Source organism: Suricata suricatta, chromosome 5 (genome assembly GCF_006229205.1).
Source record: "Suricata suricatta isolate VVHF042 chromosome 5, meerkat_22Aug2017_6uvM2_HiC, whole genome shotgun sequence".
Taxonomy (NCBI): domain Eukaryota; kingdom Metazoa; phylum Chordata; class Mammalia; order Carnivora; family Herpestidae; genus Suricata; species Suricata suricatta.
The window spans coordinates 105,302,423-105,315,274 of record NC_043704.1 but is presented as its reverse complement, the minus strand read 5'-3'; the positions used below and the strand labels follow the sequence as shown (position 1 = coordinate 105,315,274).

The following is a 12,852-nucleotide window of genomic DNA, read 5'->3' as shown; positions in this document are numbered from 1 at the left end:
AGACTCTATAAACGGGGAATTCAGAGTCTGAAAAGTCCTCGGGCCACATGGGGGAGAAGCTGTTCCTCTGTAAAGCCTGTGCGACTCCCCCCCCCCCCCCCCCCCCCCCACAGGTAAAGGTCCCAGCAGTTCGCTGGTGCTGGAAAAAGACATTCAGGGGGAAGCCTGGCACCAGATGTGTACCGTGACTTACCATAAGCCCTGAAACGCTGCTGCTACTCCATCGTGTGAACTTTTTCTGAGTCGGGCTGGCGCCCAGCAGCAGTCTCTGGGCATCCGCAGCAGCATGGTCCCGCGAACGCTCCTGGGTGTGGCAGGCATCCCGTGACTGCTCGGTGAGACTCTCCCCGGGAAGGTCTGAGCAGGGCAAAGCCGAAGTCCCTCAGAAATGAAGGGTTGGGAAACACAGCCACATCCGAGATAAAATTCAGGAGGATGGTACCGCCAGGCAACCTGACGGTTTGGTCACAGCCAGTTTAAAAGCAGGGAGTGGACTGAAACTGGAGACAAAGGAGGGGTGCGGGATTAATGATCGGGAGAAAGAGTTGATACTAGAGACGGATAGCGGGGTGACACCATTTTCACCCCTCCCACGCAGGCGCATACCCACCTACCAGCGCCACAACAATCAAGTGAGCTAAGCAGTGCCATCTAGTGGAAGATTGAGTCATTACATTACACTAAACCCTGTCCAACTGGGTCAACCTTGCTCTTTAACAACACAAGTCTCTTCACCTGCTTCCTTTACAGACTACAAAGTGGTTCACAGTTTGACTCCTAGGGGAAAACGAAGGAATTTCAATCTCATTTCAGTCTGTTTGCTGGTCCATCTAGTCAAATAAAAAAATTTTTTTGTTTCTTTTCTTTTTCTTGAACACAGAAAGAGAAAAAATTTATTTTTATTTTTAATTTTTATTAAAAATATTTTAACGTTTTTCACCATATTTTTTGTAAATTTTTCAAATTCTATTTTACTTCCATCATTTCATTCCATTTCATAGAATTCATTTTTTTCAAATTTTCAAAAGTTTTCATTTTTTTCTTATTTTTTCTTATCTTTAACTTTTTTCTCTAATCTATCAAGCTCCTTTCAATAACCAGCCCAAAACACACATAGGATCTAGCATCATTATTTGAGTTGTGTGCGTGTGTGTGTGTGTGTGTGTGTGTGTGGTTTTCATAATTTTTTTTACCTTATTAATTTTTCTTCCTTCAAAATGGTGAAATGAAGAAATTCTCCCCAAAACCCAAAAGAAAGAGCCAGGGACTTAATTAACACAGATACAAGCAAGATGTCTGAGCCAGAATTTAGAAACACAATAATAAGAATACTAGCTGGGGTTGAAAATAGATCAGAATATCTTTCTGCAGAGATAAAAGAACTAAAACCTAGTCAGGATGAAATAATAAATACTTTAACTGAGCTGCAATCTCAAATGGATGCAATGGTAGCAAGGATGGTTGAGGCAGAACAGCAAATCAGTGATATAGAGGACAAACTTATGGAGAATAATGAAACAGAAAAAAAAAGGGAAATGAAGGCAAAAGAATACGATTTAAGAACTAGAGAAATCATTGACTCTGAAAAGGAAAAACATCAGAATCATAGGGTTCCCAGAAGATAAAAGAGAGAAAAGGGGGTAGAAGGGTTATGTGAGCAAATCATAGCAGAAAACTTTCCTAACCTGGGGAATGACACAGACATCAAAATCCAGGAAGCACAGAAGGCTCCCATTATTTAAAAAAAAACAAACAAACAAAAAAAACAAACAAAAACGACCATCAGCAAGGCATATCATAGTCAAATTCACAAAATACTCAAGCAAGGAAAGAATCATGAAAGCGGCAGGGGAAAAAGTCCTTAACCTACAAGGGAAAACAGATCAAGTTTGCAGCAGACCTATCCACAGAAACTTGGCAGGCCAGAAAGGAGTGGCAGGACATATTCAATTTACTGAACTGGAAAAATATTCAGCCAAGAATTCTTTATCCAGCAAGGCTGTCATTCAAAATAGGAGAGTTAAAGTTTCACAAACAAAAGTTAAAGGAGTTCATGACCATTAAACCAGCCCTGCAAGAAATTTTAAAGGGGAGTCTGAAGGGAGAAAAGATGGAAAATTAAAAAAAGCCACAAAGACTAGAAAGGACCAGAGACTACCACCAGACACTCCAACTCTATAGGCAACATAATAGCAAAAAATTCATATCTTTCAGTACTCACTCTAAACATCGATGGACGAAATGCTCCAATCAAGAGACATAGGATAAGAAAATGGAAAATAAAATAAGATCCATCTATATGCTGTTGACAAGAAGCCCACTTTAGACCTAAAGACAACCTCAGATTGAAAGTAAGTGGATGGAGAGCCATCTATCATGCTAATGGTCAGCAAAAGAAAGCCAGAGTAGCCATACTTATATCAGACAACAGAGACATTAAAATAAAGACTGTAACAAGAGATAAAGAAGGGCATTATACCATAACAAAGGGGGTCTATCCACCAAGAAGACTTAAAAATTGTCAACATTTATGCTTCAAATGTGGCACACCCAAATATATAAATCAATTAATCACAAACATAAAGAAACTCATTGATAAAAATACCATAATAGTAGAAGACATCAACACCCCACTTACAGCAATAGACAGATCATCTAAACAGAAAATCAACAGAGAAACAATGGCCTTGAATGACACGCTGAACCAGATAAACTTAACAGATATATTCAGAACATTTCATCCTAAAGCAGCAGAATATACATTCTTTCCCAGTGCACCTGGAACGTTCTCCAGAATAGATCGCATACTGGGACACAAATCAGCCCTCAATAAGTACAAAAAGTTCGAGATCATACTGTGCATATTTCAGACCACAACACAATGAAACTTGAAATCAACCACACACAAAAAAATTGGAACTATAACAAATACTTGGAGACTAAAGACCATCCTACTAAAGAATGATTGGGCCAACCAAGAAGTTAAAGAGGAAATTAAAACATACACGGAAGCCAAAAAAATGATAACACCACAGCCTAAAGCCTCTGGGATGCAGCAAAGGCAGACATAAGAGGAAAGTATATAGCAATCCCTAAAGAAGGGAGAAAGGTCTCAGGCACACAACCTAACATTACTCCTTAAAGAGCTGAAAAAGAATGGCAAATAAAACCCCAAACCAGCAGAAGACAGGAAATAATAAAAATTAGAGCAGAAATCAATGCTATCGAAACAAAAAAAACCAGTAGAACAGATTACTGAAGCCAGAAGCCGGTTCTTTGAAAGAATTAACAAAATTGATAAACCCCTAGCCAGTTTGATCAAAAATAAAAAGGAAAGGACCCAAATAAATAAAATCAAGAATGAAAGAGGAGAGAACACAACCAACACAGCAGAAATACAAACAATAATAAGAAAATAGTATGTGCAATTATACACCAATAAAATAGGTAATCTGGAAGAAATGGACAAATTCCTAGAAACATATAAAGTACCAAAACTGAAACAGGAAAAAATAGATAATAGAAACAGATCCATAATAAGACAGGATGTCCACTCTCACTACTGTTATTCTACATAGTATGGGAAGTCTTAGCCTCAGCAATCAGACAGCACAAAGAAATAAAAGGCATCCAAATCGGCCAGGAGGAGGTCAAACTTTCACTCTTCGCAGATGATATGACACTCTCTATGGAAAATCCAAAATATTCCAACAAAAAAAACCTGCTAGAACTGATCCATGAATTCAGCAAAATCTCAGGATATAAAATCAATGCACAGAAATTGGTTGCATTCTTGTACACCAACAATGAAGCAACAGAAAGAGAAATCAAGGAATTGATCCCATTTGCAATTTCACCAAAAACCATAAAATACCTAGGAATAAATCTAACCAAAGAGGTGAAAAATCTATACACTGAAAACTAATGAAAGAAGTTGAGAAAGACACACACACACACACACAAAGGAAAAATATTCTATGCTCCTGGATAGGAAGAAGAAATATTATTAAAATGTCAATACTACCTAAAGCAATCTACATAGTCAATGCGATCCGTATCAAAATAACACCAGCATTCTTCACAGAGCTATAACAAACAATCCTAAACTTTGTATGGAACCAGAAAAGATCCCGAATAGTCAATGCAATCTTGAAAAAGAAAACCAAAGCTGGAGGCATCACAGTCCTGGACTTTAAGCTGTATTACAAGGCTGTCATTATCAAGACAGTATGGTACTGGCACAAAAACCGACACACAGATCAATGGAACAGAATAGAGAACCCAGAAATGGACCCACAAACATATGGCAAACTCGTCTTTGACAAAGCAGGAAAAACTATCCAATGAAATAAAGACAGTCCTTTCAGCAAGTGGTGCTGGGAAAACTGGACAATGACGTGCAGAAAAATAAACGGGGACGACTTTCTTACACCATAACACAAATATAAACTCAAAATGGATGAAAGACCTAAATGTAAGGCAGGAAACCATCAAAATCCTTGAGGAGAAAGAGGGCAAAAAACTCTTTGAATTCAGCTGCAGCAACTTCTTACTCAACATGTCTTCAGAGGTGAGGAAACCAAAAGCAAAAATGACCTACTGGGACCTCATCAAAATAAAAAGCTTCTGCACAGCGAAGGGAACAATCAGTAAAACTAAAAGGCAACCAATAGAATGGGAGAAGATATTTACAAATGACATATCAGATAAAGGGTTAGTATCCAAAATCCTAAAGAACTTATCAAACTCATCACCCAAAAAACAAATAATCCAATAAAGACATAGGCAAAAGACATGAACAGACACTTCTCCAAAGAAGACATCCAGATGGACACCTGATGCATAAAAAATGCTCAACATCACTCATCATCAGGGAAATACAAATCAAAACCACAATGAGATACTATCTCACATCTGTCAGAATGGTTAACATTAACAACTCAGGCAACAACATGTTGGAGAGGATGCTGAGAAAGAAGATCTGTTTTGCACTGCTGGTGGGAATGCAAACTGGTGCAGCCACTCTGGAAAACAGTGTGGAGGTTCCTCAAAAAATTAAAAATAGAACGACCCTACAACCCAGCAGTTGCACTACTAGGTATTTATCCAAGGGACACAGGTATGCTATTTCGAAGGCACACATGCACCTCAATGTTTATAGCAGCACTATCGACAATAGCCAAAGTATGGGAAGAGTCCAAATGTCCATCAATGGATGAATGGATAAAGCGGATGTGATACACATATGCAGTGGAGTATCACTCACCAACAAAAAGAATGAAATCTCTCCATTTACAACTACGTGGATGGCACTAGAGGGTGTTATGCTAAACAAAATTTGTCAGACAAAGACAAATATCATGACTTCTCTTATATGAGGACATTAAGATATAAAACAGATAACCATAAGGGAAGGGAAGCAAAAATAATATAAAAACATGGTAGAAGGACAAAACATAAGAGGCTCTTAAATATGGAGAACAAATAGAGGGTTAGAGGAGGGGCTGTGGGAGGGGGGATGGGCTAAGTGGGTGAGGGGCATTAAGGAATCTACTCTTGAAACCATTGTTGCACTATATGCTAACTAACTTGGGTGTAAATGTTAAAAAGAAAAAAGAAAAAGTGTTAAATCTGTAGTTCTAAACTGGTGAATAAAAACATGAGACTGAAAAAAAAAATGTGGAAGTCCCTAGTGAAACACTTGGTACTTAGTGAGCACCTAATTTAGTTTTCTCCCCGTACCTCCCACAACACCAAACACACTTTAAGTGTATTAAATAAAGCATGGCATCAGGAACTACAATAAAGGGACAACTTGGTAAAGGTCACTATAATAATATAATACAAATTATATGTATATATTTTATAATACACACACAGACACCACCATAACTAGTTCAATCAATCTAGAACAAATCCTGAATTTCTGTGCCAAACAGCCTAAAACAATATGACAGACTAGCTCTCTTCAATTTACTCCCTCAGGCCTAAAATGAGCTGCTCATACAATTTATGAGGCTTCCGGAACAGTTTTGCTTAGTTGCAATATCTTGTGTGGGCAAAGTAGACTGGATTTGGAATGATGTTAAACTTAAGGTCAATGCAGGGTTCAAAAGAAAATTAAGTTTTGCAAAGGAACGCATGCTTGATGGTCTCTCTAACCTGGAGCATTAGGGGATAAAGCAAATCCCCCATATACAAAATGTGTTTGAAAGTAATTTTTTATTGAAGTATATTGTCTTAACATGTGGTTGTAATATGTAAGAAACTGTGCATTCTACCTCTGTAGTTAAAACTCCGCAAATGTTTTTAAATAAAAGCTTTATCAGTTTGATGTTAAACAAGGGGGAATGATTTACTCAGAATCTTGCAGTCAGATGTCTGTGTGTCTGGGGTCTCCTGATGCGAACCCTAATACTGATGCAACATAACTAAAATATTAGAAATAGAATACAGAGGTAAAACTGCATGGACTTGTTCTGCGCCTAGCCAACCTTGGTGCTATGATAATCGGACTCAGACAGAACCCAGTTTTCTACTTTGTATAATTGCTTTCGGTTTCTGGTTTTGACTTTCCCATTTGCTAAGGTTCTACATCCCAGTATTCCTAGCTCCCTAAACAAGGACAGTTAATCTGATCATCGCTCCTGGAAGTTCTTTAGCTTTTATTTCCACCTGCTGGAGTTAGAATATAGCCAGCCAGTGCATGTGGAGAAGGAGCCATTCTGTTCTTCAGTAGTTGCCTTGGAGAGCTTCTCAAAATGCCTCCACTGGCACTGCTAACTTAGCCATGAGGGCTACAAGCAGACAATGAGATTATTCAGAACGTGTGGGTTAAATGACCCCTCTTTTCCCCCAACGCAGGACCCTTGCTTGACATATTTCGCTGATGCTGGGACTTCTTCTAGTCACTTTGGGTTTCACTGCTTCTCTCCTCTCAGAGTCCTGGACCACCCTCCCTGTTAACTGCCCTTAATTCTGTGGATTACGCACTAATTCTGCCACTAACACACTCACACTGCTTTTAATCTCCTCTGTCCTATTCTGCACTCTCTTCCTACTGCATCTCTGTAGTGTTCTTTCTCACCTGCAGTCCCCTCCCAAAGTATGTCAATGTTGGTATGGAGGCATTGAGCTTATGAATGTGTAGGCGGGCAATTAAAACAGTACTTTGCTTTTCTGTAATTGATGCAGCCAATCACCACAGCCCATCAGACACGACCTGGGCTGTCCTCCCAGATGCACTTAGGGGTGCTGAGTTCTGAGGGCATAAAAATATGAGGGCATCTCTTTTTTCCCTGATACCTTGTTGTTGTGGAGCCATTCCAGAAACGCAAGTATTAGGGAGATTAAATACCAGATAAGTGCTATTCAGTGGCAATAATTTCTTTCCGTGTGCCAGGGGGTGGTTTGTGGCATTTGATCCCCATCACCCTGTTTGTTTGCTGTTGAGCACTGGGGAGTAGAAGCCTGAAATTTTATGTTTACTCAGGGGTGCTGGTATTCACTGTGCCACCAGCGGCAACACTATTATTGATGAAGAATCAACAAATCAACATGGGCCTTAAACAGCAATAAACTCTCTTAGATCCATTTTTGGGAATCACTTAAGAAATACTTTTGCCAAGGGGCGCCTGGGTGGCTCCGTCGGTTAAGTGTCTGACTTCAGCTCAGGTCATGATCTCATGGATCCCGAGTTCAAGCCCCACATCAGGCTTGCTGCTGTCAGACTGTCAGCACAGAGCCCGCTTTGGATCCTCTGTCCCCCTCTTGCTGCCCCTCCCTCACTTGTGCTGTCCTCAAAATAAATAAATTTTAAAAAAGAAATACTTTCGCCTAAACTTTCATTGTTGTTAATTTTATAACTTCACAAGGGTATTGTACATGTGCTAATGTTAGTCTAGGAAATAATTATCTCAAAAAAAAATGAGAGCGTGCTAGGAAGTAATCCCCACCCCCTCTCTGATTTCCCAATAAGAAAGCTGAAGAACAATTTTTATTCATGTTTTAAAATATATCTAAGAAATTTCAAGCCTTTCGGATTTCACAGGTGGTGAACTTTAGTATACCCACATATATGAAAATCCAGAAAGCACCTTCTCTACTCATGGGACAGAAACTGGTTGGCAGAGAGGCCTGACCCAAAGTGAAGAGACATATCCCATGCTGAACCTGCCTGCTTGGCTCTCCTACAGACAGATAACTTCCTACTGAAGGGGCCCCATGCGGCTAAAGCAGAAATTCAGATGAAAACCAGATAAATAAAGCTCTATTGAAGTTATTTAGAAAATGTTTTTATATTGCTATTATTCACTTAGCACATTTGAGTGCATAGATAAATGATTTTGCTATATGATTAGGGATACTACTCATCCTAGAAAGAGACATTTAATATTCATTGGTCTCTAAAATCACAAGGATACAGAACAAAACTTACGTCCATCCCAGTTTTCTTTAACGATTCCCGGTTTCCCTTAAAATATTCAGATCCTAAGGTATATTTAGGCTTTCCCTCAATGTTATTATTTCTTTCTGTGTTGCTGCTTTTAGGATATCCCAGGCATATTAGAATGTCAGGCTTTATTTGTGGCTATGTTTATCGTATATTCTAAGTAATCTCGATTCTATCAACAATTAAGTACGTTATTTGCTCTTTATGCTTTAATAAATCAAAAGTGCTTATTTCTTTTTGTCTACTTTTGGAAGATGCCTTATAATTCTAAGAAGTGCTTTTGGGACCAGCAACATGGAATGCTGAAATGATTCTTGCTCAGATTTGTTTGTTTGTTTGTTTGTTTGTTAAACTCCTTCAGCTTAGGCAGTAGAATTAGATCAGCCAGAATTTTATTTTATTGTTATTTTTTTAAGTTTACTTATTTTTGAGAGCAACAGAGACAGTGCAAGTTGGGGAGGGGCAGAGAGGGAGGGAGAGAGAGAGAATCCCAAGCAGGCTCCACACTACCAGGACAGAGCTCCACGCGGGGCTCAAACCCATTAAGATGGTTACCTGAGCTGAAACCAAGAGTCAGATGCTTAAGTGACTGAGCCACCCAGGCACCCCCAGATTAGCCAGAACTTTAGCTAAATTTGTTTTTGCTGGGCTTGCATAGTAACATCAACATAACAAAGTCACAAATTTATAAATTATACAAAGCATTTACCACGGATATTGTGGTTGTTTCAACTTGTGAAAGAGTCACTATTTCCTTGCACTTTGCAGCTAGTTCACTACACTGTGGCCACCCAGAAATGACCCAACTTGGAGAGGTGGACTTTATCTTTATGAGAGTGCCCAGCTATGGCATTTTCTCATTCTGTCAGGTCCTAGAAATTAAAGGCTCCCAACTAAATTTCTAAATGTGTAATGAAAGTAAAATCATATTTTCTCTAATTAATGCCTTTGAATTTGCAGAGTACAAATGTTCTTACATATTTGTCAATATTTTGAAATAAAGTACTACAAAACATAAAATTTTAAAAACAATATATATGTATTTATATAACTATAAATGTACACCAAGAAGAATAAATAAACCAATAATCAGCAACAAAAACTCACACTGTGGGCTCTGAATGAGAATAAAGAAGCTTCATGGAAACATGCTTTCTTCAGGGAAAATTATTATGGTTCTTCCTTCAGAATTAGAACATTGGAACAATTAACAAATAACTGCTGGTGCTCTGTCATTCATCAATAAAAGTGAATCTTATGTATTAATAGTTTATGGTATGTTAGACATTTGGAATAATTGGCTAATTAATTTAACAGTAGTGTTGAGCCTGTCTACATCCTTTGAATGTAGGGAACAAATATGATAGCACTCTGTGCTCTCAGTATCTTAGCTTATTAAAATTTGTAATAGCTTAATAGTCAAACTGAAATATATTTTTATGTTCTTTTACTCATTGGTACTTTGAGTTTTAAAAATCATAGCAGTGCTTATTGTGGATCAGCTAAATAAAACTGGTACTAGTCATGTGGAATTGCAAAGTGAGGGACCCAAGGCTCATGTTCTGGATGGTTATACAGCATATCAAATAATCACTTAAGAATTCTTGGCATGAATTTTACTTTTATTTCTTAAACTCAGCCATTAAAGAAAATCAAAATAGCCTCTTGCATTTTAGCAGATCTTTATGATTTTTAGTACTTTATGACAGATCAGTAATGAGTACTCCCAAAATGTTTTTGTGAAGCAGAAAAGGAAGAGCCTCATTTAAAACTGCATACTTTGAGAAAGAGCGCCTAGGAGTATGCTGTGAGTGAGGAGCAAGTTGGGACTGGCCCTGGAACCCCCAGTCTCAGAGGTTCTGGAGTGGGAAAGGCAGACCTAGAACCTGTACAAAGATGAATTCTTGAGTCATACTTCTCTCTTCACCGTTCAAGGACTAAGGTGGGCAGAGAGGGGCTCCATGCCATCCATCGCAAGATTGTGGCAGAGAAATTGTTATACAGCAGCATGTTTAGCATGTTTATTTCAGTTTCTTTAATATTGGGTGAGTGGGGTGGACTTATGGTCTCTTTAATGAATAACACAAAATATATTTTGATTTTGATGTGATCATATGAATGCTTAATCTCCTGCTCTATGTATTGGAATGCCTGGGAGGGTATTGTCCTCCCAATGACCTTTCCCAAAATCGAATCCTGAATCTAAAAGCTGTAACCTAAAACCTCCAATCATGGCCTTAAAGAAGTTTCCCAGGGAGAATTAGGCCATTCCTTTTTCATTTCTAAACAGATGGGCCTCATGCATGCATTCAGAAAGTATGGTACCCTTGGCCTCAAGCCTCCCTGAATTTTGGGATGCATGGATAAGCAATAATCTCTCAGTTCCAACTTGATTGGAGCCTGAACTCAATCTCACCTGAAATTAGTTTTCAAGTCCAAATGCAATTAAAAACAGATGTTTCCAAATAGACTGAAAAAAGTTGTGGAAAAAAAATCGGGTTCACTGCCTTTAGAATTGGTTTAATTTTTCAGATATTTATAATCAACAAAAAGGGAGGAGAAATAAGAGTTATTCTCAGGGATTTTGCCCTTCCTTCCTTCCTCCCTTCTTTCCTTCCCTCCTTCCTTCCTTTCTCCTACTGAACCCTCTAATTGCTCAGAACCAGTGCCTTTTAAGGAAATGTGTTATGATTTGCCAGACCGGACTTTTCTGCCCAATCCACATCCTAATCTATTCCAGCTCAAGACAAATTTGCATCTTATGTTAGGCACTTAATAATTCTTATTACTGAGAATTAATTTCTACATATAGAGAAAGGGGCACATAAAAAATAAATTGTTATCCCAAAGTACTAGAATATTAAAGATTATTGCCCAGAAAGTTTCATTTCACACATGCTATAAAACTCCTTCTAAAGCTAGCCTAATGGCAATTCAGGAAACATTAGTGAGTTTTGGAAGGTTTTCTTCCCCCATTGAATCAAAACCCCATTAAAGTACGCATGGTGGGGAAAGGAAGGAGAAAGCTCACTTGTGGACAAATAGTCCCCATGAACTTTAATGCGTTAAAATGGATTCATAAGTTCTTCTAAGATGAAAAACATGTGTCCAATTATTGTGAGATTCACCACTCCCTCCAAGTTCAGAACAGACCATCCCCATGTCCTGGTTCTAAAATGAGTATGTCTATTTTCAGAATAATTTTCAGCATTAAGTCTGGTCCACCATTTGATTTTTAATCTCCTCTTTTATCCCTGGAATCTCACATTCCTGGTGCACTTCATCTCTTTTGTGTGGAATAATATCCTTCAGAAATCTTTGATGCATTGGTGAATTAAAAGAAAAAATGAAATGTAAGTGCTTGCTCTATTTGTCATTTTTAATATGTTTTGAGCCACTTGATTTATGATTAAGCATTTCTTGGGAGAGGAGAATGTTTAAGGTGGTATTTTGAGCTCCATTTAAGGCAATTTAGTTGTCATCAGGCCTCCTCACCCCATAACCTTCGAAAGACCTTGCTTCATAAATTGGGCCCAAACAATTGGCTTGTGTTTCGAGTAGACAAAGCCTTATGGAAATGATACCTGCTAAGTGTTTTTATTGGACATCTGGGTAAGAGTTAGCCTTTGTCAGACCAGTCACAGACCACAGCTAGCCTGACTCCTATAGCCTTGGTGGCAGTTTCTGCCCTCAGAAAACTCTTTTAAAATCATTTTACATTGAGAGGGAATGAGATTTGGATTCATTTTCCCCCACTTTCTGCTTTGATTCCTGATTCAGTGGCTGAGATTAAGGATGTCCATTCCACTCCTTCCTCATCTCTCGGTCAGCTCTCTGTGTTTAGTGCCCTGTTTGCCCTCTGTTCCGTGCCAGTGTGCTGTGGCACTGGGTAGAATCTCTGTCACCCACATGATGTCTACCAAGGTGTTGTGTCCCTGCTAAGGAAGGGCAGAGGGAGTTTTAGGCCTTAAGGGGTGCTAAATTGAGTTCAGCCAGCTTGAAGGAATGACTCTTTCTTCTCGCCTCCTCTCCATGACTCGCCTCAACCCAAACCAATGTTGGATACCAGAGCACAGAACCTCCCCATGGTCCACGTGAACTTAGATGAGAAAGAGGAAAAGTTAGTATAACGGCATTGCATTTCTTAACAGTAAAATGTATCCTTTAAATTATTTAAAAGAAATAAGAGCAATGGATAAGAGTATCCCTTGGGGGTGATTACCAGAGGAGAGACTGAGGAGTGCTCTTGTAGTTTTCATTACTTGTGCCATAATACAGAATTTTATACTTGGAAAACACTCCAGCCATGAACTGAATTCTAGAAATTCCTGAGCCAAAGGCGGAATATCTCCTGGAGGAGAACATCAGTGACAAAGGTGGGAAGTGACGATGCCAAATAG

At 38.8% G+C, this 12,852-nt stretch overlaps 1 long non-coding RNA gene across 1 annotated transcript; it reads left to right on the top strand.

Moving 5' to 3' along the window:
• The first annotated feature begins 116 nt into the window (after positions 1 to 116).
• On the top strand, positions 117 to 875 carry LOC115291489. Its single transcript, XR_003908485.1, has 2 exons — positions 117 to 335; positions 751 to 875. It is a non-coding gene; the product is annotated as an uncharacterized LOC115291489 (long non-coding RNA).
• Positions 876 to 12,852: the final 11,977 nt, after the last annotated feature.